The sequence below is a fragment of the Bos taurus genome, chromosome X, assembly GCF_002263795.3.
Source record: "Bos taurus isolate L1 Dominette 01449 registration number 42190680 breed Hereford chromosome X, ARS-UCD2.0, whole genome shotgun sequence".
Taxonomy (NCBI): Eukaryota; Metazoa; Chordata; class Mammalia; order Artiodactyla; family Bovidae; genus Bos; species Bos taurus.
In genome coordinates, this window is record NC_037357.1 from 97,371,307 (window position 1) to 97,397,755 (window position 26,449).

Here is a 26,449-nt window from a genome sequence, read left to right on the forward strand (position 1 = left end):
TTGATGCTTTTGAACTGTGGTGTTGGAGAAGACTCTTGAGAGTCCCTTGGACTGCAAGGAGATCCAACCAGTCCATTCTGAAGGAGATCAGCCCTGGGATTTCTTTGGAAGGAATGATGCTAAAGCTGAAATTCCAGTACTTTGGCCACCTCATGCGAAGAGTTGACTCATTGGAAAAGACTCTGATGCTGGGAGGGATCCTGGGCAGGAGGAGAAGGGGACGACAGAGGATGAGATGGCTGGATGGCATCATTGACTCGATGGCCGTGAGTCTGAGTGAACTCTGGGAGTTGGTGATGGACAGGGAGATCTGGCATGCTGCAATTCATGGGGTTGCAAAGAGTCAGACATGACTGAGCAACTGAACTGAACTGAACTGATGCACAGCACATGCAGTGCTAGCATCTAAACTAATACAATAAGCAATTACTAAAGCTACAGTGACCTGAGGTTCAATCTTTACATTAAGCAAGTTTAAATTCATTCTTACATGATTTTTGAAACCTTGTTTATTAACTAAAAATACTGCTTGCTGATAAAACTTGCTCAAATGCTATCACTGAATGTACAAGTCATTGATTATGCCAATACAACAAAGATAACCACATGTTTTAGGATTGCAATGAGCCAGACATCTACTGAAAAAAAAAATATACACAATGAAACAAAACACACAATATTTGAATACGGACACTTCATATCAGTGTTTTGAAGTGTTTCATTAATATCTTAAGAAAAGTGTATCAAAACCTTGGCATGATTTAATTTAAAGTCACCAGAAATTTATTTTTACTAAAACCAGAAATTTATGGCTACACTGCCAGTGCCAGGTCTTCTTAATTTTGACTTAAGAGTTTAATATGACTTAACATTAAAAGCTCACACTACCCTGAAATATATAATTCCACGCATACGGTGACATTTAACATTCAAGTGCCAATGTTCTTGTACTGTCTTTTGGTCAAGTTTCTTTTCTAAACTTTCAAAGAATCACTTTTAGGCTTACAAAAATAAGCATTTGTCAAAATGTTCAATAAATATAACATAAAAATAGCAGCAAAAAGTTATGTAGAAATCTCTCATGTGCAAATAGTTTTCTTCCCAACTATAATTCCCATGGTCCCAAATAGATTTTAGAATCTAGTCCCATCCCCTTCCTAGACAAGCTGTGTCCAACAATCTCCAAGAGACAAAATAAGATTGGAAGTATAAGGACATGCACACAAAACATCTATATATATATATATATATATATATATATATATATATAAAATTCTCTGAATGTGCAATAAAAGAAGTACTTTGTAAAAAGTTATGGGCAAAATGTACAAGGGCCTAAACCTAGACTAATTGAAATAGCACCATAACAAATGACCTCAATACTGTCAAGTGCACCTACTTAATAAAAGTTTTAGAACAAGGCACAATACACTTGAAAATCTATTGCACTTTAGGAAATTTTTGCCATCTTCTTATGCCACTGTTAAAAGATTGAGCATTTTGATCACCACATTCTGGCCACAAAATTAGCACAGAATTCAAAAGTGGCAGAGGCATTTTAGTGGTGGACAATGCTCATCTTTGGCCAGATTTAGCATAAACAGACTATAAATACAATGGAAACCCATGCAACTAAAACTGACTAAAACTGCACTGTGTAGCAGAATTGACACCTTGTGCAGTTATGTATATATTTCCAACCTGTGTGATCTCAAAGATTTCAGTTTGTTACTCTTCTGGAACCGTTTTTACAAAGTCTATAGTAAGCCAGTTTAGCATCTCAACACAGCTTGAACAGGGTAATATGAATCAGCATTTAAAAGAAAGCCTGCTGAATTTAATTCTTCCTGTTCATACCCTCTTGACCAAAAAACATCAACATTGCTGCTGCTGCTAAGTCGCGTCAGTCATGTCCAACTCTGTGCGACCCCATAGATGGCAGCCCACCAGGTTCCCTCGTCCCTGAGATTCTCCAGGCAAGAACACTGGAGTGGGTTGCCATTTCCTTCTCCAATGCATGAAAGTGAAAAGTGAAATTGAAGTCGCTCAGTCGTGTCTGACTCTTAGCAACCCCATGGATTGCAGTCCACCAGGCTCCTCCATCCATGTGATTTTCCAGGCAAGAGTACTGGAGTGGGTTGCCATTGCCTTCTCCTAACATCAACACTAGCATGCGTTATTAGACCGAAAATCATTCAGGGCCCTGATGAGGGCTGGTCATTGCTGTGGTCAGCCATTCTACCACTTCAATTTCACTTATGGCAGGCATTTAAAAAGTCTTAAGTAGATGAATTCTCCTAAAACCCTATCTCAAGTTATCAGACCTTTAAACTTTCCCTGTAATATTATGCCCACATTTGGCTAGCTCATAATTAATGATCTGCCTAAACACTGAAAAAGGAATTGCTGTATTTACTTGCATTACATTTGAAAACAGTGCTTTGAATGTATGCATGTATTCATACATCACCTCATCATGACTGGAATGGCTTGTTTAAAGACTATCAGATTCTAAATACCTATCCAGGATAGAGTGAACAAATCAGAACCTTAACATAGTTCGCCACATTAGAAACTAATTCCATTAATATGCTTCAAAGACATTTGTTGTCTGTTTCCCCCTCAATCTGCAAATATCCAAAAACCCTAATGGGGGCTAATGCATAGGTTTTTCCCTTATAATATTTATGGATGAATTGATGATTCCTGTTAAGCTGTATCACACCTGTGTGCCAAGGTTTGATTTTAGCCCAAGTTCATTAAATTTATTTTGTCAAAAACAATTGATATCTTGAGTATTACTGAGCCAAGAGGACATCAAAATAAAAAGATGTATAAAGTTAAAGGCACAGTACATTAACAAACAAATGATCCTCAGTCACAAATTATAAATGCAGTTTGGGATGGAGGTTGGGAGGGGAGTTAATCCAAACTACAGCAATGAAGTCTTCAAACCACCTTATGAATATGGCTGCTGATTGTTCCATTTGACTCTCCATGTGACCTTGAGCTCCCTTAAAAAAAATTCATTGGAGAATCTCAGTTGGTAATGTGAGTTCTTGAAGCTACACAAGGTATAGTCTGGCTAAGTTACATGTGGTTTCCATATTAGCTTGTTTGGCAGGGTGACCTACTGCAAAGTAGGTTCAGTTACCCTACCAGTCAACCCCCTGGGAGTTATAATTTCCTCCATATTTATCACTGTTGTAAAGGCCTCCATAGGCACCTCCACCAAACCCTCTGCTGCTTCCATGGCCGCCTCCAGCACTGTGGCTGCTGCTGGTGTGGCTGCTGCTGAAGCTGGAACTGCTGTCACCACTACTCTGTCGATAGTCTCTGGCACCAAATCCTCCACTGAATCTACTATTTTTGGATCATCCATGACTGCTACCCTTGTAGTGGTATTCATAAGCCATGTTTTGTAACCAAAATGGCACTTCCTGTTTAGCTTCAACAAGAAGATCCAACAAACCCTTGGTAATATTTATGTTCCTCTCATTAAAGAATGAAGTGGCAAGGCCAAGGTATCCTACACATCCTATACAGCCAATAAAATGTACATATTCTTCAATATCACTTGGTAAGTCAAAATTGATAACATGTTTCATGTTTGATATGTCCACGGGCTTCCCTGGTGGCTCAGTGGTTACAGCATCTGCCTGGAATTCGGGAGACCCAGGTTCAATCCCTGGGTCAGGAAGATCCCCTGGAGAAGGAAATGGCAATCCACTCCAGTACTCTTGCCTGGAGAATCCCATGGATGGAGGAGCCTGGTAGGCTACAGTCCATGGGGTCGCAAAGAGTCAGACACGACTGAGAGACTAATGTACATATTCTTCAATATCACTTGGCAAGTCAAAATTGATAACATGTTTCATGTTTGATATGTCCAGTCCTCTTGCTGCTACTATTGTAGCCATGAGAATCGGGCTTTTACCTGAGCAGAACTGGTAAAGTGCCTCTTCTCTATCTCTCTGAGATTGGTCTGCATGGAAACTGGTACAAGCATATCCTTCATGGTCTAAGAAATCCTCTAGAGAATTTGCACCCTTTTTGGTCTCCACAAACAATAAGGTCAGTGAATCTTTGCCTGTTGCATTTAGAAGGTCAAGCAGAAATGACTGTTTGTCTGACTCTTCCACCCAAACTACTTTCTGTGTGATGTTTTCAGAGGGAGAGCCAACTCTTCCTATGGCCAAAAAGATATATTCATCCAAGAAATCATGAGCAAGCATCTGTATTTCCTTAGGGAAGGTAGCACTAAACTTCATAGTGTGGTGAACTCCCTTTGGTGGCATATCTTGTTCAATGATTCTATGTATTTGAGATTCAAACCCCATATCCAACATCTGATCAGCTTCACCTAACACCAACTATTTGCAGAAGTCTAATCAAATTTTCCCTCTTTCCATCATATCCACTAGACTTCCTAGAGTGGTAACTAACAAATGGCATCCACGTTCTAAGTCTAAAATTTGCTGACCAATATCAGCACCACCATAAACCACACAAGGACAAACTCTAGATTGGTATGAAAATTTCCTGGCTTCCTCATAGATCTATATGGCCAATTCTCTAGTTGGCACTAACACCAAAGAGATTGGGTATTGTTTGCAGCACCCATATCTTCCATTTTCCTTCATGGCCCTCAGAGCCTGGCCTGGACCCACAAAATAAATCTGACTCAAGATGGGCAAGAGAAATGCTGCAGTTTTCCCAGACCCTGTTTGGGGACAGGCCATCAGGTCACTCTTCTCTTTGATAATAGGAATAGCATGCTTTTGCACTGGAGTTGGGTGAGTGTGATGAGTAAGCTCAATGTTTCCCATAATAATTTCTCCCATCTAACATCACTGAAACTTTCACTGTGTGGAGGACCATTGTTGCCTGTTGCTCCAACTGGAATGTCCTCAAAATTTTCAAAGTTAACCCCAGTGTTGCCTCCAGAAAAGTTCTTGTTCCAAGCATTCATTTGGTGAGAGTGGCTTTGACCAATCATCTTCATCTGATTTGTCACACCAGCGACTATTTCCATGCTCATATTTGCCAAAGCCACCTCTGCCACCACGACTGCCAAAGTTGTCATAGTCACTTCATCCACAATCACCAAACCTTCCCTTTGATCCACTTCCACGATCACTGAAGAAACTAGACTTCCCTCTTGAATCACTATGGGAACCAAAACTGCTGTATGCTTCCTTATCTTTACTAGAACTCCACCCTGAACTGTCTTTATCATAGAATCCTTTAGTAGCTTCTCTGGTCCTTAGGTGAGGAGGAATATAGCACCCTTTGCTGGCTATACTTCCTCCATTCTGATTATCTGATGAGTTTGGGTCTAGGCAAGCAAACTGCTGGTTTAGCCCAAGTGCCTTTTCCACTGCCACACGACTCATCCCTGAAGAGTACGGAGAACTAGGAGTCTTCCGCTGCTGAGCTAATGTGTTGGGTTCAACACGAAGGCCCTCTCACAGGAGAACTGTGGCTCTAATGATGCTTTTGTTTTGACAGAGTATATAAAACAGTGACCCGGAGCTATTTTGGAAAAATACGGAGCATGCCATTCACATTTTTTATATTGCTATCATTACCCTTGTGTTCCTCAGTTTACTCATTTGTAAAATGCAGATAAGTTTTAGTGCCTGAGATTTTGGGGTCCTTTGTTAGCACAGCATAACCTAGCCTATTTTGACACACGTGGGCAAAATACATTTATAGAACCAGAGTGGTAGGATGGTGGAATTTATCAGAAGCTCAGTGTTTAACAGAACCCATAAGGAGGAACATGTACTCAAGGATGCATGAAAAAGTGGCAGGAAGTCCAAGAGGCAGATTAAGCTTTGAGGGCCTGAAATCCAAAAAGGAACTAAGAAGGCTAATTTTTACCCTGTTTCAGGAGGATAATGAACAGTCCCTTTTCTCCAAGTGTCTTAAGATTAACGAGGATGGAAAGCAAAACTACTCATCTCCACCAGGGGAAGGTGTGCAGACTGGATAAGTGAGAACATCTCCAAAGTTCTTCTGCTGTGGTCTTTTTCATCAGAGAAATGACTCCACCTCTGAAATCACTAGCTCAAGCATCCTGTTTCTTGCACACAATTCCCTTTCCTTTCAGACACTGGTTCAAATCCTATTTTCCAATTTCATTGACCACTACCCCCACTTTCTTAATTTTTTCATATTCAGCTAAGAGACTCCCAGACCATTATTTTTTATAACATTTCTACCAATAATCTAAAGTTTCTGGCCCTCTGTCTTTTCATTATTCACTTAGCGACAAACCCAGCTTTTGTCCTTTCCATGACATGGAACAATAGACTGGTTCCAAATAGGAAAAGGAGTACGTCAAGGCTGTATATTGTCACCCTGCTTATTTAACTTATATGCAGAGTACATCATGAGGAACGCTGGGCTGGAAGAAGCACAAGCTGGAATCAAGATTTCTGGGAGAAATATCAATAACCTCAGATATGCAGATGACACCACCCTTATGGCAGAAAGTGAAGAAGAACTAAAGAGCCTCTTGATGAAAGTGAAAAAGGAGAGTGAAAAAGTTGGCTTAAAGCTCAACATTCAGAAAACGAAGATCATGGCATCTGGTCCCATCACTTCATGGCAAATAGATGGGGAAACAGTGGCTGACTTTATTTTTCTGGGCTCCAAAATCACTGTGGATGGTGATTGCAGCCATGAAATTAAAAGAGGCTTGCTCCTTGGAAGCAAAGTTATGACCAACCTAGACAGCATATTAAAAAGCAGAGACATTACTTTGCCAACAAAGGTCCATCTAGTCAACGCTATGGTTTTTCCAGTAGTCATGTATGGATGTGAGAGTTGGACTATAAAGAAAGCTGAGTGCCGAAGAATTGATGCTTTTGAACTGTGGTGTTGGAGAACACTTCTGAGAGTCCCTTGAGCTGCAAGGAGATTCAACCAGTCCATCCTAAAGGAGATCAGTCCTGGGTGTTCATTGGAAGGACTGATGTTGAAGCTGAAACTCCAATACTTTCGCCACCTGATGCGGAGAGCTGACTCATTTGAAAAGACCCTGATGCTGGGAAAGCTTGGGGGCAGGAGGAGAAGGGGATGACACAGGATGAGATGGTTGGATGGCATCACCGACACAGTGGACATGGGTTTGGGTGGACTCCGGGAGTTGGTGATGGACAGAGAGGCCTGGCATGTTGCGGTTCATGGGGTCGCAAAGAGTCGGACACTACTGAGCAACTGAACTGAACTGTGCGCCCACAAACAGTATTGCAAGAAGTTTTCCCAAAGGACAGATTATCATCAAGATAAAGTCATAATCATCACCTCAAATGGTCCCCAATAGCCTATGTTTTTCATGTCCATCCAGTTCCAGCCTCAAATTAATTGTGTTTATTTAAAACCTTCTCTGGATAGAGGTCTACTCTGTTATCCCTCTTTGCCCTCCACATGCCTCTCCATTCTAAACAGATGATCTTACCTCCTCCTTCATAGAGAAAGTGAAATGGCTGGACAACCTCACTTTTCAACTATCAGACCCATGTATCCACTTACTTCTGTACCCATCTTCTCCTTTGCAAGGATATTATTTTCCAATATTAATCTATAACTTTTTATTTATGTTTTCACTTTTCCTTTCTCCCCTTTTTTAATCAAGTAGGGAGCTCTGCGCTCACTGGTAGGGAGGGATGTGGCTAGACAGAATGTACAAGGTCGCTGGTGTCTCCTTCCAAAAGCCTAAACTCTGGTACTGGAGAGTATGGTAGGTATTTTAAAACAACCACAAAATCTCCCCCTCCTCTTTCCATGTCCTTTGGTAGTGCCTTCACACACTGACTCTAGGATGGCCTTGTGACTTGCATTGGCCAAGATGACATTAACAAATATGATATGAGCAAAGTCTTGAAAAAAATGCTTCCACCATGGGGATTGCCCTTTTTCTGCCCTTGGGAACTCTGGGATCACTGTGTGAAGAAACCTGGGCTAGCCACATGGCTCAGAGAGTAAGCCATCCCAGCGGAGGCTCCCAGACCAACCAGCATGCTAACGCCACACAGGTGAGGGAGGATATCTTAGATCAGTGCTTCTCAAACTATAGTGTACACATAAACCACCAGGTGATCTTGCCAAAAACCAGAAATTCATTCATTAGGCCTAGAGTGGGACTTGAGCACCTACATTTCCAGTAAGTTCCTGGGTGCTGCTGGTCTGAGAAGCGTGCTTTGCAAAGATGTGACAGGGACTTCCCTGGCAGTCCAGTGGTTAGTACTCTGTGCTTCCACTGCAGGGGGCCCAGGTTCAACTCCTGGTTGGGGAACTAAGATCCCACATGCCACGCAGGATGGCTGGACATGCTCCAGCCCCGTTTGAGTTGACCTAAATCAGGAGAACCACCAAGCTGACCCATACTATGTTGTAGTAGTAGTGTTAGTTGCTCAGTCGTGTCCGACTCTTTGTGACCCCATGGATTGTAGCACGCCAGGCTCCTCTGTCCAGGAAACTCTCCAGGCAAGAATACTGAAGTGGGTAGCCATTCCCTTCTCCAGGGGATCTTCCCGACCCAGGGATTAAACCCGGGTCTCCTGCATTGGAGGCAGATTCTTTACCATCTGAGCCACCATGGAAGAGCTATGAGCAATAATAAATGTGGATTTTAAGATACTATTACACAGCAAAAGCTAGCTGATACAGAAGTATGAGAACTTAGATAAAACATCTTGGAAAAGCAGAGGAAAGAGCAGTGCTCCATGGGCTCCTCCCCTAGGCTGGGCATGGAGGAAGGGAGAGAGAAAAGTCTATGGCCCCACAGAAGAGAGAACGTGAGTTCTTCCTAGCTATGCATGAAGGAAGAGCAGGACTCAAGGAGGAGTGGCTACATGTTCATTTTTACAGAGATGATCAGAGGCACTGTCCCAAACCTTCCTGGGCCCCAGGCATAGGTGGGAGGCAGCACAAGGGTCACAGAGACAGTGATGGCAACATCTCAAGGGCAACCATGAGGACCAAAACCCAGTGATCCTATGACACCCTAGGAATCATCAAGGTCACTTGTCTCACCCCAGCAGGCAATTAACAAAACCATAAAGTTTTTTCTACAAGGTGATTTTTATCCCACCTAAGGACTGATGCTGAAGCTGAGGGTCAGTTTTCATTCTAATCCCAAAGAAAGCCAATGCCAAAGAATGCTCAAACTACTGGTTCCAAATAGGAAAAGGAGTACATCAAGGCTGTATATTATCATCCTGTTTATTTAACTTATATGCAGAGTACATCATGAGAAATGCTGGGCTGGAAGAAACACAAGCTGGAATCAAGATTGCCAGGAGAAATATCAATAACCTCAGATATGCAGATGACACCACCCTTATGGCAGAAAGTGAAGAGGAGCTAAAAAGCCTCTTGATGAAAGTGAAAGTGGAGAGGGAAAAAGTTGGCTTAAAGCTCAACATTCAGAAAATGAAGATCATGGCATCCAGTCCCATCACTTCATGGCAAATAGATGGGGAAACAGTGGAAACAGTGTCAGACTTTATTTTTTGGGGCTCCAAAATCACTGCAGATGGTGACTGCAGCCATGAAATTAAAAGATGCTTACTTCTTGGAAGGAAAGTTATGACCAACCTAGGTAGCATATTGAAAAGCAGAGACATTACTTTGCCAACAAAGGTCCGTCTAGTCAAGGCTATGGTTTTTCCAGTGGTCATGTATGGATGTGAAAGTTGGACTGTGAAGAAGGCTGAGCAGTGAAGAATTGATGCTTTTGAACTGTGGTGTTGGAGAAGACTCTTGAGAGTCCCTTGGACTGCAAGGAGATCCATCCAACCAGTCCATTCTGAAGGAGATCAGCCCTGGGATTTCTTTGGAAGGAATGATGCTAAAGCTGAAACTCCAGTACTTTGGCCACCTCATGCGAAGAGTTGACGCACTGGAAAAGACTGATGCTGGGAGGGATTGGGGGCAGGAGGAGAAGGGGATGACAGAGGATGAGATGGCTGGATGGCATCACTGACTCGATGGCCGTGAGTCTGAGTGAACTCCGGGAGTTGGTGATGGACAGGGAGGCCTGGCGTGCTGCGATTTATGGGGTGGCAAAGAGTCGGACACGACTGAGCAACTGAACTGAACTGAAGGACTGATACTGAATCTGAAGCTCCAATACTTTGGCCACCTGATGCAAAGAGCTGACTCCTTGGAAAAGACCCTGATGCTGGGAAAGATTGAAAGCAGGAGGAGAAGGGGACAACAGAGGATGAGATGGCTAGATGGCATCACCAACTCAATAGACAAGAGTTTGAGCAAGCTCTGGGAGTTGGTGAAGAACAGGGAAGCCTGGCGTGTGGCAGTCCATGGGGTCACAAAGAGTCAGACATCACCGAGCAACTGAACAACAAAAAAGTTAGTGAAACTGCCACCCCCTTTTTCTTCATTTTGCTACAATAGTGTAGGTCCTGGTCCCCCTATCAGTCCCTATTTCTCTTTCCTGTTAATTCAACCACACTCTCTCAGCCAGATTTTTCTCACCAGTGTAAGAATTCAGCATAGTTAAATGTCTCTCTTTAAAGTCCCATTGAGTCACAGCCTCATCTAGCACAGCTTTACCTTCAACTCCCTTATGGGAATCAGAAGGTGCCCCTCCAGATGGAGGAATTGCAGAAAGGGGGGCTGACCACATTGTAAAAAGCACCCCTGCCTTCAGCCTGCAGGCCCAGGCCCACATTATCATCCAGAATGCAGAGCCTGGCTGGATTCCAGCTTGCTCTTGTGTCCTCCTGTCAGACATCCTGGTCACACCCTGGTCCCGCTGTCACCAGTTTCTCTGCCCGCTCCTCACAGCCCGACTTCTTGGTGGAGTTGTCTGTACTTGTTCCCTTCCTGCTGTCATCTCCTATTCATTCTCAGCACAGTCCACTCTGGGTTCCAACCCAGCACTGCTACCTAAACAGCTCTTTCAAAACGTGTTAATGGTTTCTGCATTCTTGAATCCAGGAGACATTTTCAATGTCTCACCTAATTGACCTTGCAGTAGTGTTTACACTGTTGACAGCTTCTGCCTTCAAACTCTCTGTTCTTTCAGCTTTGATGATATCACCTCCTGCTTGGCTCTCCTCTCATTTCACTGCTGCACTTTAAGATCTCAGCACTCGGGAGACTGGGCTTTGTATATCCATGACCCTAATAGTACCTACACTGCAAGGTTGTTGTAAGAATTAAATCATGTAATACAGCTAGCTAGCTAGCTATAGATAGAAACCCATTGCATGATGTGGAGTAAGCTTCAAGTATTCTGAGTTACTGCCATTGTCATGAGAAGCTTACCCTCCTCTGGCTAGTTATTCAATGTTTTAGAATGTTTAGAATTCCTTCAGGCTCAGTCTTAGGCCCCTTTTCTTCTCTGGTTTGTTCAGTAACCCCTGGTTGACTTTTTTTGGCACAGATTTCTCATTGGAGCTCCAGACCTAGAAATCTAGTTGCCAATTTGACAATTCCTCTTGGTTGCCTCAAGGTCATCTCAAGTTTAATATGTGAATGGGAAAACTATCTATTATGCAGTCAAAAACATAGGAGTTGGTCTTGGTACTTCTCTCTTTCTCAGTCCTGCCTCCTGCTTCAGTCCAATCCATCAGCCAAGGCAGACTGGTTTTACTTCCTTATAGCTCATTTAAAAAAAATTTTTTTTGGCCACATTGCATGCCATGTGGAATCCTAGTTCCCCAACCAGGGATCATACCTGCACCCGTGCATTGGAAACATCGAGTCTTAACCACTGGGATGCCAGGGAAGTCCCTTCAAGGCCCTTTAATATGTTTACTTCTCTTCATTGCCACTATCCCCACCTTAGCCCAGGTTTGCACCCTCTGTCCCCTGTAAAAACTGCTTAGCTGGTCTCTGTCTCCACTCTGCTTTCTTCTGATTTTGAATCAGTGATTTATTTCAGTCTTGTCACTCCTGACCTTGGAGTCTATCATGGCTTCCAATGGGTCTTTGGGTAAAGACTCAAGTCGTTGAAGCTTGTAAATTGTGTGGTTAGAGGTCTTGAATGCCAGAACTTATCATGATGTCAAGCACATAGTTGACTTCTGGGAGGAAGCACTTTTATATCTGGTTTTTGAAAGCAAACCACTGACTATATTAGCAGAAACAAAATTCCAAAAATAGTCTTGCTAGAGTCTAGTGGATTGAGATGGAGGCAGAAGATGTACTGGGGCAAAAGGGGAGGAGAATCTGAAGTAGATGGCAGTAGGAAAGGAAGGGATGGAGAGACAGTGTGAGAACAGAATCTGCAGGCCTGGCTGAGGGAAAATGAGACCAATGGTTGAGAAGGGGGAAAGAAAAAATTATTTCTTTTGATTCTCTCTTTTTCATGAGGTTTCAAACATTATAAACAGGGGTGCTGAAATCACATCTTTAATACTTTATTATTTGCATTTATTCATTTATTTTTTGGCTGCACTGGGTCATTGTTGCTGCACATGGGCTTTTGCTAGTTGCGGCTAGTGGGGGCTACTCTCTGGTTATGATGTGCAGGCTTCTCATTGCAATGGCTTCTTCTCAGGCGAGTGGGCTCAGTACTTGTGGCACACAAGCTTAGTAGCATCATGGCATGTGGGGTCTTCCTGGACCAGGGATTGAACGCATATCCTCTGCATTGGTAGGTGTATTCTTAACCATTGCACTACCAGGGAAGTCCAATACTTTAAAAATTCTGGACCTGGAGACCAAACTTCCTCAAAAATGGCTGGACTTTCCCTTGTATTTTTTTCATATCTCAATATTTATTCAAAAATATATGTGCTGAGCTGAAGAGGAGTATGAAAAAGTTGGCTTAAAACTCAACATTCATAAAACTAAGATCATGGAATCCTGTCCCATCATTTCATGGCAAATAGATGGGGAAACTACGGCAACAGTAAGAGACTTTATTTTGGGAGCTCCAAAATCACTGCAGATGATGACTGCAGCCATGAAATTAAAAGATGCTTGTTTCTTGCAAGAAAAGTTATGACCAACCTAGAAAGCATATTAAAAAGCAGAGACATTACTTTGCCAACAAAGATCCATCTAGTCAAAGTTATGGTTTCTCCAGTAGTCATGTATGGATGTGAGAGTTGGACTATAAAGAAAGCTGAGCGCTGAAGAACTGATGCTTTTCTGTGGTACATATACACAATGGAATATTACTCAGCTATTAAAAAGAATGCATTTGAATCCGTTCTAATGAGGTGGATGAAACTGGAGCCTATTATACATAGTGAAGTAAGTCAGAAAAAAAAAAACACCAATACAGTATATTAAGACATATATATAGAGAATTTAGAAAGATAGTAATGATGACCCTATCTGTGAGATAGCAAAAGAGACCCAGATGTAAAGAACAGACTTTTGGACTCTGTGGGAGAAGGCAAGGATGGGATGATTTGAGAGAATAGCACTGAATCATGTATATTATTATATTGGAAATATATCACTAGTCCAGGTTCGATGCATGAGACAGGGTGCTCAAGGCTGGTGCACTGGGAAGACCCTGAGGGATGGGATAGGGAGGGAGGTGGGAAGGGGGTTCAGGATGGGGAAAACATGTACACCCATGGCTGATTCATGTCAATGTATGGCAAAAACCACTACAATATTGTAAAGCTAGTTAGCCTTCAATTAAAATAAATAAATTAAAAAAAAAAAAGAATTGATGCTTTTGAACTGTGGTGTTGGAGAAGACTCTTGAGAGTCCCTTGGACTGCAAGGAGATCCAACCAGTCCATTCTAAAGGAGATCAGTCCTGGGTGTTCTTTGGAAGGACTGATGCTAAAGCTGAAACTCCAGTACTTTGGCCACCTCATGCGAAGAGTTGATGCACTGGAAAAGACTCTGATGCTGGGAGGGATTGGGGACAGGAGAAGGGGATGACAGAGGATGAGATGGCTGGATGGCATCACCGACTCGATGGACGTGAATTTGAGTGAACTCCGGGAATTGTTGATGGACAGGGAGGCCTGGTGTGCTTCGATTCATGGGGTCGCAAAGAGTCGGACACGACTGAGCGACTGATCTGAACTGACTGATCTTTCCACACCAAGATGGCAGAATTAGAAACATCACCATCATCCTTGTGCATGTCTCTCCTGTTTTCTCAGTCACAACATCCAGCTATTTTCCTCAGCCCGGAAGTGTACCAAGACCTTCATCATTGACCTATTTCCCTGTAAGGTTCCACCACTCATTAATCCACACTGTTTTTCCTCTCAGACTTTGTGTAATTCATCATCTCTCAGTTGGTCACTTCTTCCATCCCTCTCTGCCTCAGCACCTTTAAAACACATCTCTCTGAGGCTCACAAGGTCAAGTCCACACTCCTTTACCTACACACCTCATAAGTTTTTTCATAGAGCTGTCATTACTCTTTAGCATGCCTTCTGAGGGTTTCACAGTCTGGCTAAAACCAATATCTACAGTCTCCCTTTCCACCACTTCCTTCCTCTTCCTCTCCCAGTCTCCATTCCAGTTCTGATGGCCCACTGTGTTTTATGCTGTATATTAGAACCAGACTGTTCTGGGTTTAGCAAAAATGCCAAGCAGTTTGATGCTTCTAAAACTGAGCTCAAGTTGTTCTCTCTGCCTGAAAGTGTCCTTTGCCCACATCAAAGTCTATGATATTGCACTCAGATTTGAAGCTCACATATAAATTTCCTTCAACAGAATTAATGACTCACTTTCTGGGTTCCCATGGCATCTTGTGCACACATGCACTAAAACAACTCTTATCAACTCTTTGAGGTTGTTTCCCTTACTAGATGGACTCTGAGCTCCACAAGAAAACTTGGAATATATGTTCAATTGATGTTTGGCTTGAACTAGTGAATTTACTGTCCCTAGTATAGTTAGTACATTAAGCTGCCCCGGTGGCTCAGTGGTAAAGAATCCGCCTGCCAATGCAGGAGAAGTGGGTTTTGTTCCTGGGTTAGGAAGATCCCCTGGAGAAGGAAATAGCCACCCACTCCAGTATTCTTGCCTGGGCAATCCCATGGACAGAGGAGCCCAGCAGGCTATATAGTCCAGGGGGTTGCAAAAGAGTCAGACACAACAATAATAAATTGTATACACCTAATAATGAATTTTAATTAGATACTATACTGTAGATTAGAAACTAGAGAAGCAAACATTAATGTATTGAGTTTAAAGAAAGGGAGAAGTGATTCTAAAGAACTAATATGTCAAACAGAGAGGAATAAGGGACCTGCATGGAAGAAAGAAACAAAGATAAATCAGAGGTGGACATTATTTAAACACAAATTATCCACTTCAACACTGTCCCTGTTATTCTATTTTTGTATATAGGCAGGCAGATGTGCCCTGGTGTCAAATGAGAAAATACCTCATTTAAAATGATTAAAAACACTATGAAACATCAGCATTGAAGAAGTTGAAAATCTGTACTACATGTATTAGTTATGATTTTTTTTATTATTCTTAGACCACTTTCACATATGTCACTTCTTGATAAATGCTTTTTGTAAATGATTTCAAGACACAGGTAAAGAAGAAAGGAAATAGACACAAGTCTACTTTAGTCATTTAGCTTGTTGTTTCTTATGGACAATTTATGTGCAATTCAACTTTGTTGTGCAAAGTGTTATTTATAGTCAACATGATTAACAACTTAGAACTATAGGACTTTTAGTAAGATGATTACACTAGTTCAGCTGGTGAAGAATTTCCACATCGTACAAGTAAATATTCCTTACCACTATGATTTGTTAGAGGATAGGTTTTATTCAGTGGGCAATTCAGTTCAAGTACCCTTTAAAAATTTTTAACAAGCAGCTATTTCTCAGGAACACTTGCCTTCTGTTTTCAGCTGTTTGCTATTCAGTTCAGTTCAGTCACTCAGTCATGTCCGACTATTTGCAACCCTATGGACTGCAGCCTGCCAGACTTCCCTGTCGATCACCAACTCCCGGAGCTTGCTCAAACTCACATCCATCGAGTCAGAGATGCCATCCAACCATCTCATCCTCTGTCGTCCCCCTCTCCTTCTGCCTTCTGTCTTTCCCAGCATCAGGGTCTTTCCCAACAAGTCAGTTCTTCGCATAAGGTGACCAAAGTATTGTTTGCTGTTAGCCCTTGACACAGAAGCATTAGGTATTAAAATGAGCTACTGTAGACATCGGACTTCCAAAATGAGTTAGTGAGAAGATCAACAAATCTGTTCCTCAAAAAACAATGTTAAGACTGACAAAATTGCAAAAAAACAAAGCCAACCAAACATTAAGAGTCCCACCAACTTCTTCAGGACTGTGGAAATTGGACAGAAGGAAAGAAAGGTGCAGAAAAATCATTTTAGAAATAATGGCTAAACCATTCCAAACTTGATGAAAAACATTAATCTATATATATGATAATTTCAATGGATTCTCCATAGGATAAACACAAAGAACTCTATACCTAAACATATCATATTCAAACTATTCAAAGTCAAGAGAAAATCCTGAAAGCCACAAGAGAAAAACGACTTATCAGGGAAAAGGGAACCACATCATATATAACAGAATCATAGTGACTTCTCATCAGCAATAATGAAGGCCAGAGGGTGGTGACATGATTTATTTAAAGGGGCAGAAGAGAGACTTCCCTAGTGGTCCAGTGGTTAGGACTCTATGCTTCCAAAGCAGGGGGTTCAGGTTCAATCCCTTGTCAGGGAAAGCTAGGATCCCACATGCTATGTGGTGAGACCAAAAAAATAAAGTGGCAGAAGAAAAAAAATATTACCCAGAATTTTACATCCTGCAAAACCATCTTTCAAAACTAAAGGCAAAGGGTAAAGGATCTGAATAAACATTTCTCCAAAGAAGGTATAGAGATGTCACATAAGTACATGAAAAGATGCTCAAGATCATTATCCTTCAGGGAAATGCAAATAAAAATAACAATGAGATATCAGTTCACCCCAGCTAGGATGGCCATTATCAAACTCAGATAGAAACAAGTGTTGGCAAGGATATGCAGAAATCAGAAGTTACATGTGGCCACTTTGGAAAACATTCTGGTCTTTCCTCAAAAAGTTAAACACAAGTAAAGACCTAAACATAAGGCCAGGAAGTGTAAAACTCTTAGAGGTAAACATAGGCAGAACACTCTTTGACCTAAATCGCAGCAAGATCCTCTTTGCTCTACCTCCTAGAGTAATGGAAATAAAAACAAAAATAAACAAATGGGACCTAATTGAACTTAAAAAGTTAAACACAGACTTAACATTTGATTCAGCAATCCCAACTTCAAGCATATATCCAAGAGAAATAAAGACACAAGTCAACACAAAAACTTGTATATGAATATTCATGTCAGCAATATTCATACTAGCCCAAAGTGGAAACAAATGTCCATCAGCTGATGAATGGACAAATATGGTGTATCCATACAATGGAATATTACTCAGTCATAAAAAGAAAAATGGTTGATATCTGCTACAACATGATGAATTTTAAAAACATAATGCTAAGTGAAAGAAGCCAGTCAAAAGACCAAATATTATATTATTATATTTTATTTTTCTGAAATCTCCAGAATTGGCAAATCAATAAAGACATAAAGCAGATTAGTTGTTGCCTAGGGGGGGAGGGCAGTGGAGTTTTGGGAGAGTGACAGCCAAAGGGTACAAGATTTATTTTTTGTGTTTATAACAACGTTCTAAAGTTGATTGTAGGTAATAGTTGTATGACTCTGTGGTGTTACTAGACCATTAAATTGTACACTTTAAATGGGTAAATTGTATGATATATAAACTGTTGTTGTTGTTCAGTAGCTAAGTTGTCTCCTACTCTTTGTGACCCCATGAACTGTAGCACACCAGGATTCCCTGTCTTTCAGTATCTTCCAGAGTTAGCCCAAGTTTATTTCCATTGAGCCAGTGATGCCATCCAACCATCTTTTCCTGTCGTCCCCTATCCTCCTGCCCTCAATCTTTCCCAGCATCAGGGTCTTTTCCAGTGATTCAGCTCTTCACATCAGGTGGCCAAAGTCTTGGAGTTTTAGCTTCAGGATCAGTCCTTCCAATGAATATTCAGGGTTGATTTCCTTTAGGATTGACTGGTTTGATCTCCTGGCTGTCCAAGAGGACTCTAAAGAGTCTTCTCTAGCACCACAATTCAAAAGCATCAATTCTTCAGTGCTCAGCCTTCTTAATGGTCCATCTCTCACATCTGTACATGACTACTGGAAAAACCATAGCTCTATCTATATGGACCTTTGTCAGCAAAGTGATATCTATGCTTTTTAATATGCTGTCTAGGTTTTTCATAGCTTTCCTTCCAAGGAACAAGTGTCTTTTAATTTCATGTCTGCAGTCAACATCCACAGTGATTTTGGAGTCCAAGAAAATAAAATCTGTCACTGTTTCCACTTTTCCCCCACCTATTTGCCATGAAGTGATGGGACCAGATGCCATGATCTTAGTTTTCTGAATGTTGAGTTTTAAGCTAGCTTTTTCACTTTCCTCTTTCACCTTCATCAAGAGGCTTTTTAGTTCCTCTTTGCTCTCTGCCATTAGAGTGGTATCAACTGCATAACTGAAGTTGCTGATATTTCTCCCAGCAAACTTGATTCCAACTTGTGCTTCATTCAGCCCAGCATTTCGCATGATGTACTCTGCATTTAAGTTAAATAAGCAAGGTGACAATATACAGCCTTGACGTACTCTTTCCCAAATTGGAACAAGTCCACTGTCCCATGTCTGGTTCTAACTGTAGCTTCTTGACCTGCATAAAGATTTTGAAGGAGGCTGGTACGGTGGTCTGGTATTTCCATCTCTTTAAGAATTTTCCACAGTTTGTTGTGATCCACACAGTCTAAGGCTTTCGTGTAGCCAGTAAAGTAGATGTTTTTCTAGAATTCCCTTGCATTATCCATGACCCAAGGAATATTGGCAATTTGATCTCTGGTTCCTCTGCCTTGTCTAATCCCACCTTGTACATCTGGAAGTTCTCGGTTCATGTACTGCCGAAGCCTAGCTGGAAAGATTTTAAACATAACCTTTCTAGCATGTAAAATTAGCAGCTGTATGGTAGTTTGAACATTCTTTGGCATTGCTGTTCTTTGGGATTGGAATGAAAACTGACCTTTTCCAGTCCTATGGCCACTGCTGAGTTTTCCATATTTGCTGACATATTGAGTGCAGCACTCAAACAGCATCATCTTTTAGGATTTGAAATAGCTTAGCTGGAATTCCGGAGAAGGCAATGGCACCCCACTCCAGTACTCTTGCCTGGAAAATCCATGGACAGAGGAGCCTGGTAGGCTGCAGTCCATGGGGTCGCTAAGAGTCAGGCATGACTAAGCAACTTCACTTTCACTTTTCAGTTTCATGCATTGGAGAAGGAAATGGCAACCCACTCCAGTGTTCTTGCCTGGAGAATCCCAGGGGCGGGGAAGTCTGGTGGGCTGCCATCTATGGGGTTGCACAGATTTGGACACGATTGAAGCGACTTAGCAGCAGCAGCTGGAATTCATCACCTCCACGAGCTTTGTTTGTAGTAATGTTTCCTAAGGCACAATTGACTTCACACTCCAGGATGTCTGACTTCACACTCCAGGATGTCTGTCTCTAGGTAAGTGACTACACTATAAAAAATCCAAACAGGTAAATAACCAAGTGATTGAATCAGTAATCAAAAACTTTAATAAAAGAAAAGTCCAGAGCCCCAGCTGGCCTCAGATAGTTGGTCCCCCACCATCCCCTTGTGGCCTGTCATGTGTTCAATGTAGGGCCCATTGTGGAGTGCCTTCTGTCCTCAGAAACAGAATGCATCCAGAAAGGTGGCTGCCTCTTCAGAATGCATCCAGAAAGGTGGCTGCAACTGTTCTGTTCTTGGTGAACCTGGTGTGGAACCTGGTGCTAAATCATTAGCTAAACCTGCTTCTGAGTCAGAGTTCCAAATGTAACAGAGAAGCTCCTTCACTGCTACCTATCAAAAGGCAGCCCTTGACATAAGAGTTTGTAAAAGTAATTAATAGAAAGAAAAATATTTTTATAGTATAAACACACACACACACACACACACACACACAAAGGAAAACCTATGATCAGATGGCTTATCTGGTTAATTCTACAACACATATAAATAACACCAATTCTTCTCCAAATGTTTAAAAAATAGAAGATGAGGTAACACTTCCTAAGTCTCTCTATACCAACTGGACACAAAGGAACTCCAAGAAAGGAAAATTACAGACCATTATCGAATATAGATGAAAAATTCTCAACAAAATACTAGTAATAAAATCCAGTGTCATATTAAAAGGGTTACACGCCATGACTAATCAGAATTTAGAGCCATTCAACACATGAAATTCAGTCAATGTAATATGACATAATAACAAAATAAAGGGAAAAACACATGATAATTTCAATGGATACAGAAAAAGCATTTAACATAACTTAACACACTTTTATGAAAAAAAAAAATCAGTAAATTAGGAATAGAAGGGTGGTTCTAAGATAGCAGAGGAATAGGACAGGGAGACCACTTTCTCGCCCAAAAATTCATTGAAAGAACATTTGAATGTTGAGCATATTCCACAGAATAACTTCTGAACGCTGGCAGAGGACATCAAGCACCCAAAAAAGCCGCCCATTGTCTTTGAAAGGAGGTAGGACAAAATATAAAAGATAAAAAGAGAGACAAAAAGAGTTAGGGATGGAGATCCATCCCAGGAAGGGAGTCTTAAAAGAGGAGAAGTTTCCAAACACCAGGAAACCCTCTCACTGGCAGGTCTGTGGGGAGTTTTGGAATCTCAGAGGACAACATAACCAGGAGGAAAAATAAATAAATAAATAAAACCCACAGATTACGTGCCTAACGGCAACTCCCAGCAGAGAAGTGACCCAGATGCTCGCATCCACCACCAGCAAGCGGTGGCTAAATAGGGAGGAGCAGGCTGCATTGCTTAGGGTAAAGACCAGGCCTGAATGCCCTGACGGCAATCTGAGGGAGCTAAGGTGATATAGCAACCTAAACTGTGGGTAGCCAGAGAGAGAGAGGAGGGGAAAAAAAGAGAGAGAGAGAGAACTATCCCATGAAAAGCCCTAACCTAAGGCACTGCGGGCCCGCTCACAGAACAAAGGACTGAGCAAATACCAGAGGAGAGCTAGCAGGCTGAGGACAGGTCCATCCCCCGATGGAGGCAGGGGATAGGCGGGCGCCAGCCAGAGCCAGAAAGGGGTAAACTCGGCCCCAGAGATGGCATCACCTATCAAACTGCAAACAGGCTTCCAGTTTCTAACCAAGACTTCCTGGGATTTTGGATGGTTGGCATCCGCCAGGAGGGTCACAGCCAGAGATCAGCTCCCCAGAAGAGACACACAGCACACTGGAGATGGGCGCGCCCACTGCCACCCAGGAATCTGAGCAGCTGGGACTGGAAAGATGATAAGACGCACTCGCCTGCCACCTGGGGAGAGTGTGCTCACCAAGCACCTGGTCGCCTGAACTGCTCAGACTGGGGAAGGGCACAAAATGCAGGCCCAACCAAGTCTGCACCTTTGTGGAGTACCTGAGAACATGAACCTGGGTGGCTTAGACCTGGGAAGTGCAGGGCCCACTCCCTGCAGAGCAACCTAGAGCCTGTGCAGTGTAGACTGGGAAAGCACACACGCCCCAAGAGGGAGCAAACCCAGTGTGGCCGAGATACTGCGAGCACTCCCCACGCACACCAGTGATATGTGTTTGCATTGTTCCTCCCTCCCCAGAGCACAACTGAACAAGTGAGCCTAAACAAGAGACTACCTTTGCCCCCTTCTGTTAGGGCGAAAATTAGACACTGAAGAGACCAGCAAACGGAAGAAGCCAAATAAACAGAGGGAACCGTTTAGGAAGTGACAGGTGCAACAGATTGAAATCCCTGTAGTTAACACCAACTACATTGGAAGGGGCCTATAGATCTTGAGAAGTGTAAGTTGGAACAAGGAACTATCTGAAACTAAATTGACCCCACACTACCTGCAACAGCTCCAGAGAAATTCCTAGACATATTTTTACTATTATCATTTTTTTTAATTTAAAAAAATTTTTTTTCTATTTTTTAAGTCCTCTATTACTCTAATTTTCATTTTTATAACCTACTATTACCTTGCATGTATGGATGTGAGAGTTGGACTGTGAAGAAAGCTGAATGCCAAAGAATTGATGCTTTTGAACTGTGGTGTTGGAGAAGACTCTTGAGAGTCCCTTGGACTGCAAGGAGATCCAACCAGTCCATTCTAAAGGAGATCAGTCCTGGGTGTTCTTTGGAAGGAATGATGCTGAAGCTGAAACTCCAGTACTTTGGCCACCTCATGCAAAGAGTTGACTCATTGGAAAAGACTGATGCTGGGAGGGATTGGGGGCAGGAGGAGAAGGGTACGACAGAGGATGAGATGGCTGGATGGCATCACCGACTCAATGGACGTGAATTTGAGTGAACTCCGGGAGTTGGTGATGGACAGGGAGGCTTGGCATGCTGCAATTCATGGAGTCTCAAAGAGTCGGACACGACTGAGCAACTGAACTGAACTGATTACCTTGCAAAAAAAAAAAGGACCCTATTTTTAAAGCAAACTTCAATTATATTTCTTATACTTTTTGTGATTTTGTTTGTTTTGTTAATATTATATTTTTGAGAGTCTAACCTCTACTCTAGATTTTTAATCTTTATGGTATTTGTTATATATTTTGTACATTTAAGAATCCAATCTTCAGTATTCATTTTTACTTAGGAGTGTGGTTCCTGGCTTGATTACTCTCTCCCACTTTTGGCTCTCCTTTTTTCTCCCCCAGGTCACCTCTATCTCCTCCCTACCCTTCTCTTCTCTACTTAACTGTGAATCTCTGTGTGTGTTCCAGGCTGTGGAGAACACTAAGGGAACAGAGTGCTGCCAAGATCTCTCTCTCTCCTTTTGATTCCCCCTCTTCTCCTCCTGGTCACCTCTATCTCATTCCTCCCTCTTCTCTTCTCTATGTAACTCCATTAACCTCTCTGAGGGTTTCAAACTGTGGAGAGCACATAGGGAATTGTTTACTGGTTAGATTGCTCTCTCCCCTTCTGATTCCCCCTCGTCTCCTCCTGGTCACCTCTGGTCACCCTCCTCTTTTCCATGTAACTCTGTGAACCTCTCTGGGTGTCCCTCACTGTGGAGAATCTATTCACCATTAACACAGAAGTTTTATCATCAGTGCTGTATGGATAGAGAAGTCTTGAGGCTACTGTAAGAATAAGACTGAAAACCAGAGGCAGAAGGCTTAAGCCCAAAACCTGAGAACACCAGAGAACTCCTGACTCCAGGGAACATTAATTGATAAGAGATCATCCAAAAGCCTCCATACCTACACTGAAACCTAGCTCCACCCAAGGGCCAACAAGTTCCAGAGCAAGACATACCACACAAATTCTCCAGCAACACAGGAACACAGCCCTGAGCTTCAATATATATGCTGCCCAAAGTCACACCAAACCCATAGACATCTCAAAACTCACTACTATACACTTCATTGCACTCCAGAGAGAAGAAATCCAGCTCCACCCACCAGAACACTGACACAAGCTCCCCTAACCAGGAAACCTTGACAAGCTACTCGTCCAACCCCACCCACAGGGAGGAATCTCCACAATAAAGAGGAACCACAAACTGCCAGAATACAGAATGGCCACCCCAAACACAACAATCTAAACAAGATGAAAAGGCAGAGAAATACTCAGCAGGTAAAGGAACATGATAAATGCCCACAAGACCAAAAAAAAAAAAAGAAGAGATAGGCAGTCTATCTGAAAAAGAATTCAGAATAATGATAGTAAAAATGATCCAAAACCTTGAAAACAAAATGAAGTTACAGATAAATAGCCTGGAGACAAGGATTGAGAAGATGCAAGAAATGTTTAACAAAGACCTAGAAGAAATAAAAAAGAGTTGATCAATAATGAATAATGCAATAAATCAGATCAAAAACACTCTGGAGGGAACCAACAGTAGAATAACAGAGGCAGAAGACAGGATAAGTGGGGTAGAAAATAAAAAGGTAGAAATAAAAGAAGCAGAGAGGAAAAAAAGAATTTAAAAAAATGAGGACAACCTCAGGGACCTCTGGGACAATGTTAAATGCCCCAACATTCGAATCATAGGAGTCCCAGAAGAAGAAGACAAAAAGAAAGGTCATGAGAAAATACTCGAGGAGATAACAGTTGAAAACTTCCCTAAAATTGGGAAGGAAAGAGTCACCCAAGCCCAAGAAACCCAGAGTCCCAAACAGGATCAATCCAAGGCAAGACACCCCAAGACGCATATTAATCAAATTAACAAAGATCAAATTCAAAGAACAAATATTAAAAGCAGTAAGGGAAAAACAACAAATAACCCTTAAAGATAACAGCTGATTTTTCAATAGAAACTCTTCAGGCCAGAAGGGAATGGCAGGACATACTTAAAGTGATGAAAGAGAAAAATCTACAACCCAATTTACTGTACCCAGCAAGGGTCTCATTCAGATATAAAGGAGAAATCAAATGCTTTACAGACAAGCAAAAGCTGAGAGAATTCAATGCCACAAAACCAGCTCTTCAACAAATGCTAAAGGGTCTTCTCTAGACAGGAAACACAGAAAAGGTGCATAAACTCGAACCCAAAACAACAAAGTAAATGGTAATGGGATCATACTTATCAATAATCACCTTAAACATAAATGGGTTGAATGCCCCAACCAAAAGACAAAGACTGGCCAAATGAATAAAAAAACAAGACGCCTATATATGCTGTCTACAACAGACCCACCTCAAACCAAGGGACACATACAGACTGAAAGTGAAGGGCTGGAAAAAGATATTTCACACAAACAGAGACCAAAAAAAAGCAGGAGTAGTAATATCAGATAAATCATATCAGATAAAATAGACTTTAAAATAAAGGCTGTGAAAAGAGACAAAGAAGGGCACTACATAATGATCAAAGGAGCAATCCAAGAAGAAGACCAAAAAAAAAGCAGGAGTAGCAATATCAGATAAATTAGATAAATCATATCAGATAAAATAGACTTTAAAATAACGGCTGTGAAAAGAGACAAAGAAGGACACTACATAATGATCAAAGGAGCAATCCAAGAAGAAGATATAACAACTATAAATATATACGCACCCAACATAGGAGCACCGCAATATGTAAGGCAAATAATAGCAAGTATGAAAGGGGAAATTAACAATAACACAATAATAGTGGGAGACTTTAATACCCCACTCACACCTATGGAGAGATCAACTAAACAGAAAATTAACAAGGAAACACAAACTTTAAATGACACAATGGACCAGTTAGACCTAATTGATATCTACAGAACATTTCACCCCAAAACAATGAATTTCACCTTTTTCTCAAGTGCACACGGAACCTTCTCCAGGATAGATCACATCCTGGGCCATAAATCTAGCCTTGGTAAATTCAAAAAAATTGAAATCATTCCAAGCATCTTTTCTGACCACAATGCAGTAGATCTCAATTACAGGAAAAGAACTATTAAAAATTCCAACATATGGAGACTAAATAACATGCTTCTTAATAACAAACAAATCACAGAAGAAATCAAAAAAGAAATCAAAATATGCATAGAAACAAATGAAAATGAAAACACTACAACCCAACACCTATGGGACACTGTAAGAGCAGTGCTAAGGGGAAGCTGCATAGCAATACAGGCTTACTTCAAGAAACAAGAAAAAGTCAAATAAATAACCTAACTCTACACCTAAAGCAACTAGAAAAGGAAGAAATGAAGAACCTCAGGGTTAGTAGAAGGAAAGAAATCTTAAAAATTAGGGCAGAAATAAATGGAAAAGAAACAAAAGAGACCATAGCAAAAATCAACAAAGCTAAAAGCTGGTGCTTTGAGAAGATGGATAAAATTGACAAACCATTAGCCATACTCATCAAGAAACAAAAGGAGAAGAATCAAGGCAACAAAATTAGAAATGAAAATGGAGAAATCACAACAGACAACACAGAAATACAAAGGATCATAAGAGACTACTATTAGTAATTACATGCCAATAAAATGGACAACTTGGAAGAAATGGACAAATTTTTAGAAATGTATAACTTTCCAAAACTGAACCAGGAAGAAATAGAAAATCTTAACAGACCCATCACAAGCACAGAAATCGAAACTGTAATCAGAAATCTTCCAGCAAACAAAAGCCCAGGACCAGACAGCTTCACAGCTGAATTCTACCAAAAATTTAGAGAAGAGCTAACACCTATCCTACTCAAACTCTTCCAAAAAATTGCAGAGGAAGGTGCACTTCCAAACTCATTTTATGAGGCAACCATCACCCTAATACCAAAACCAGAAAAAGATGCCACACACACAAAAAAAGAAAACCACAGGCCAATATCACTGATGAACATAGATGCAAAAATCCTTAACAAAATTCTAGCAAACAGAATCCAACAACATAT

At 41.5% G+C, this 26,449-nt stretch overlaps 1 pseudogene; it reads right to left on the reverse strand.

Moving 5' to 3' along the window:
- Window positions 1-1,267: 1,267 nt before the first annotated feature.
- Window positions 1,268-26,449, reverse strand: part of LOC132344328 (ATP-dependent RNA helicase DDX3X-like) — a 90,527-nt pseudogene continuing 65,345 nt past the window's right edge.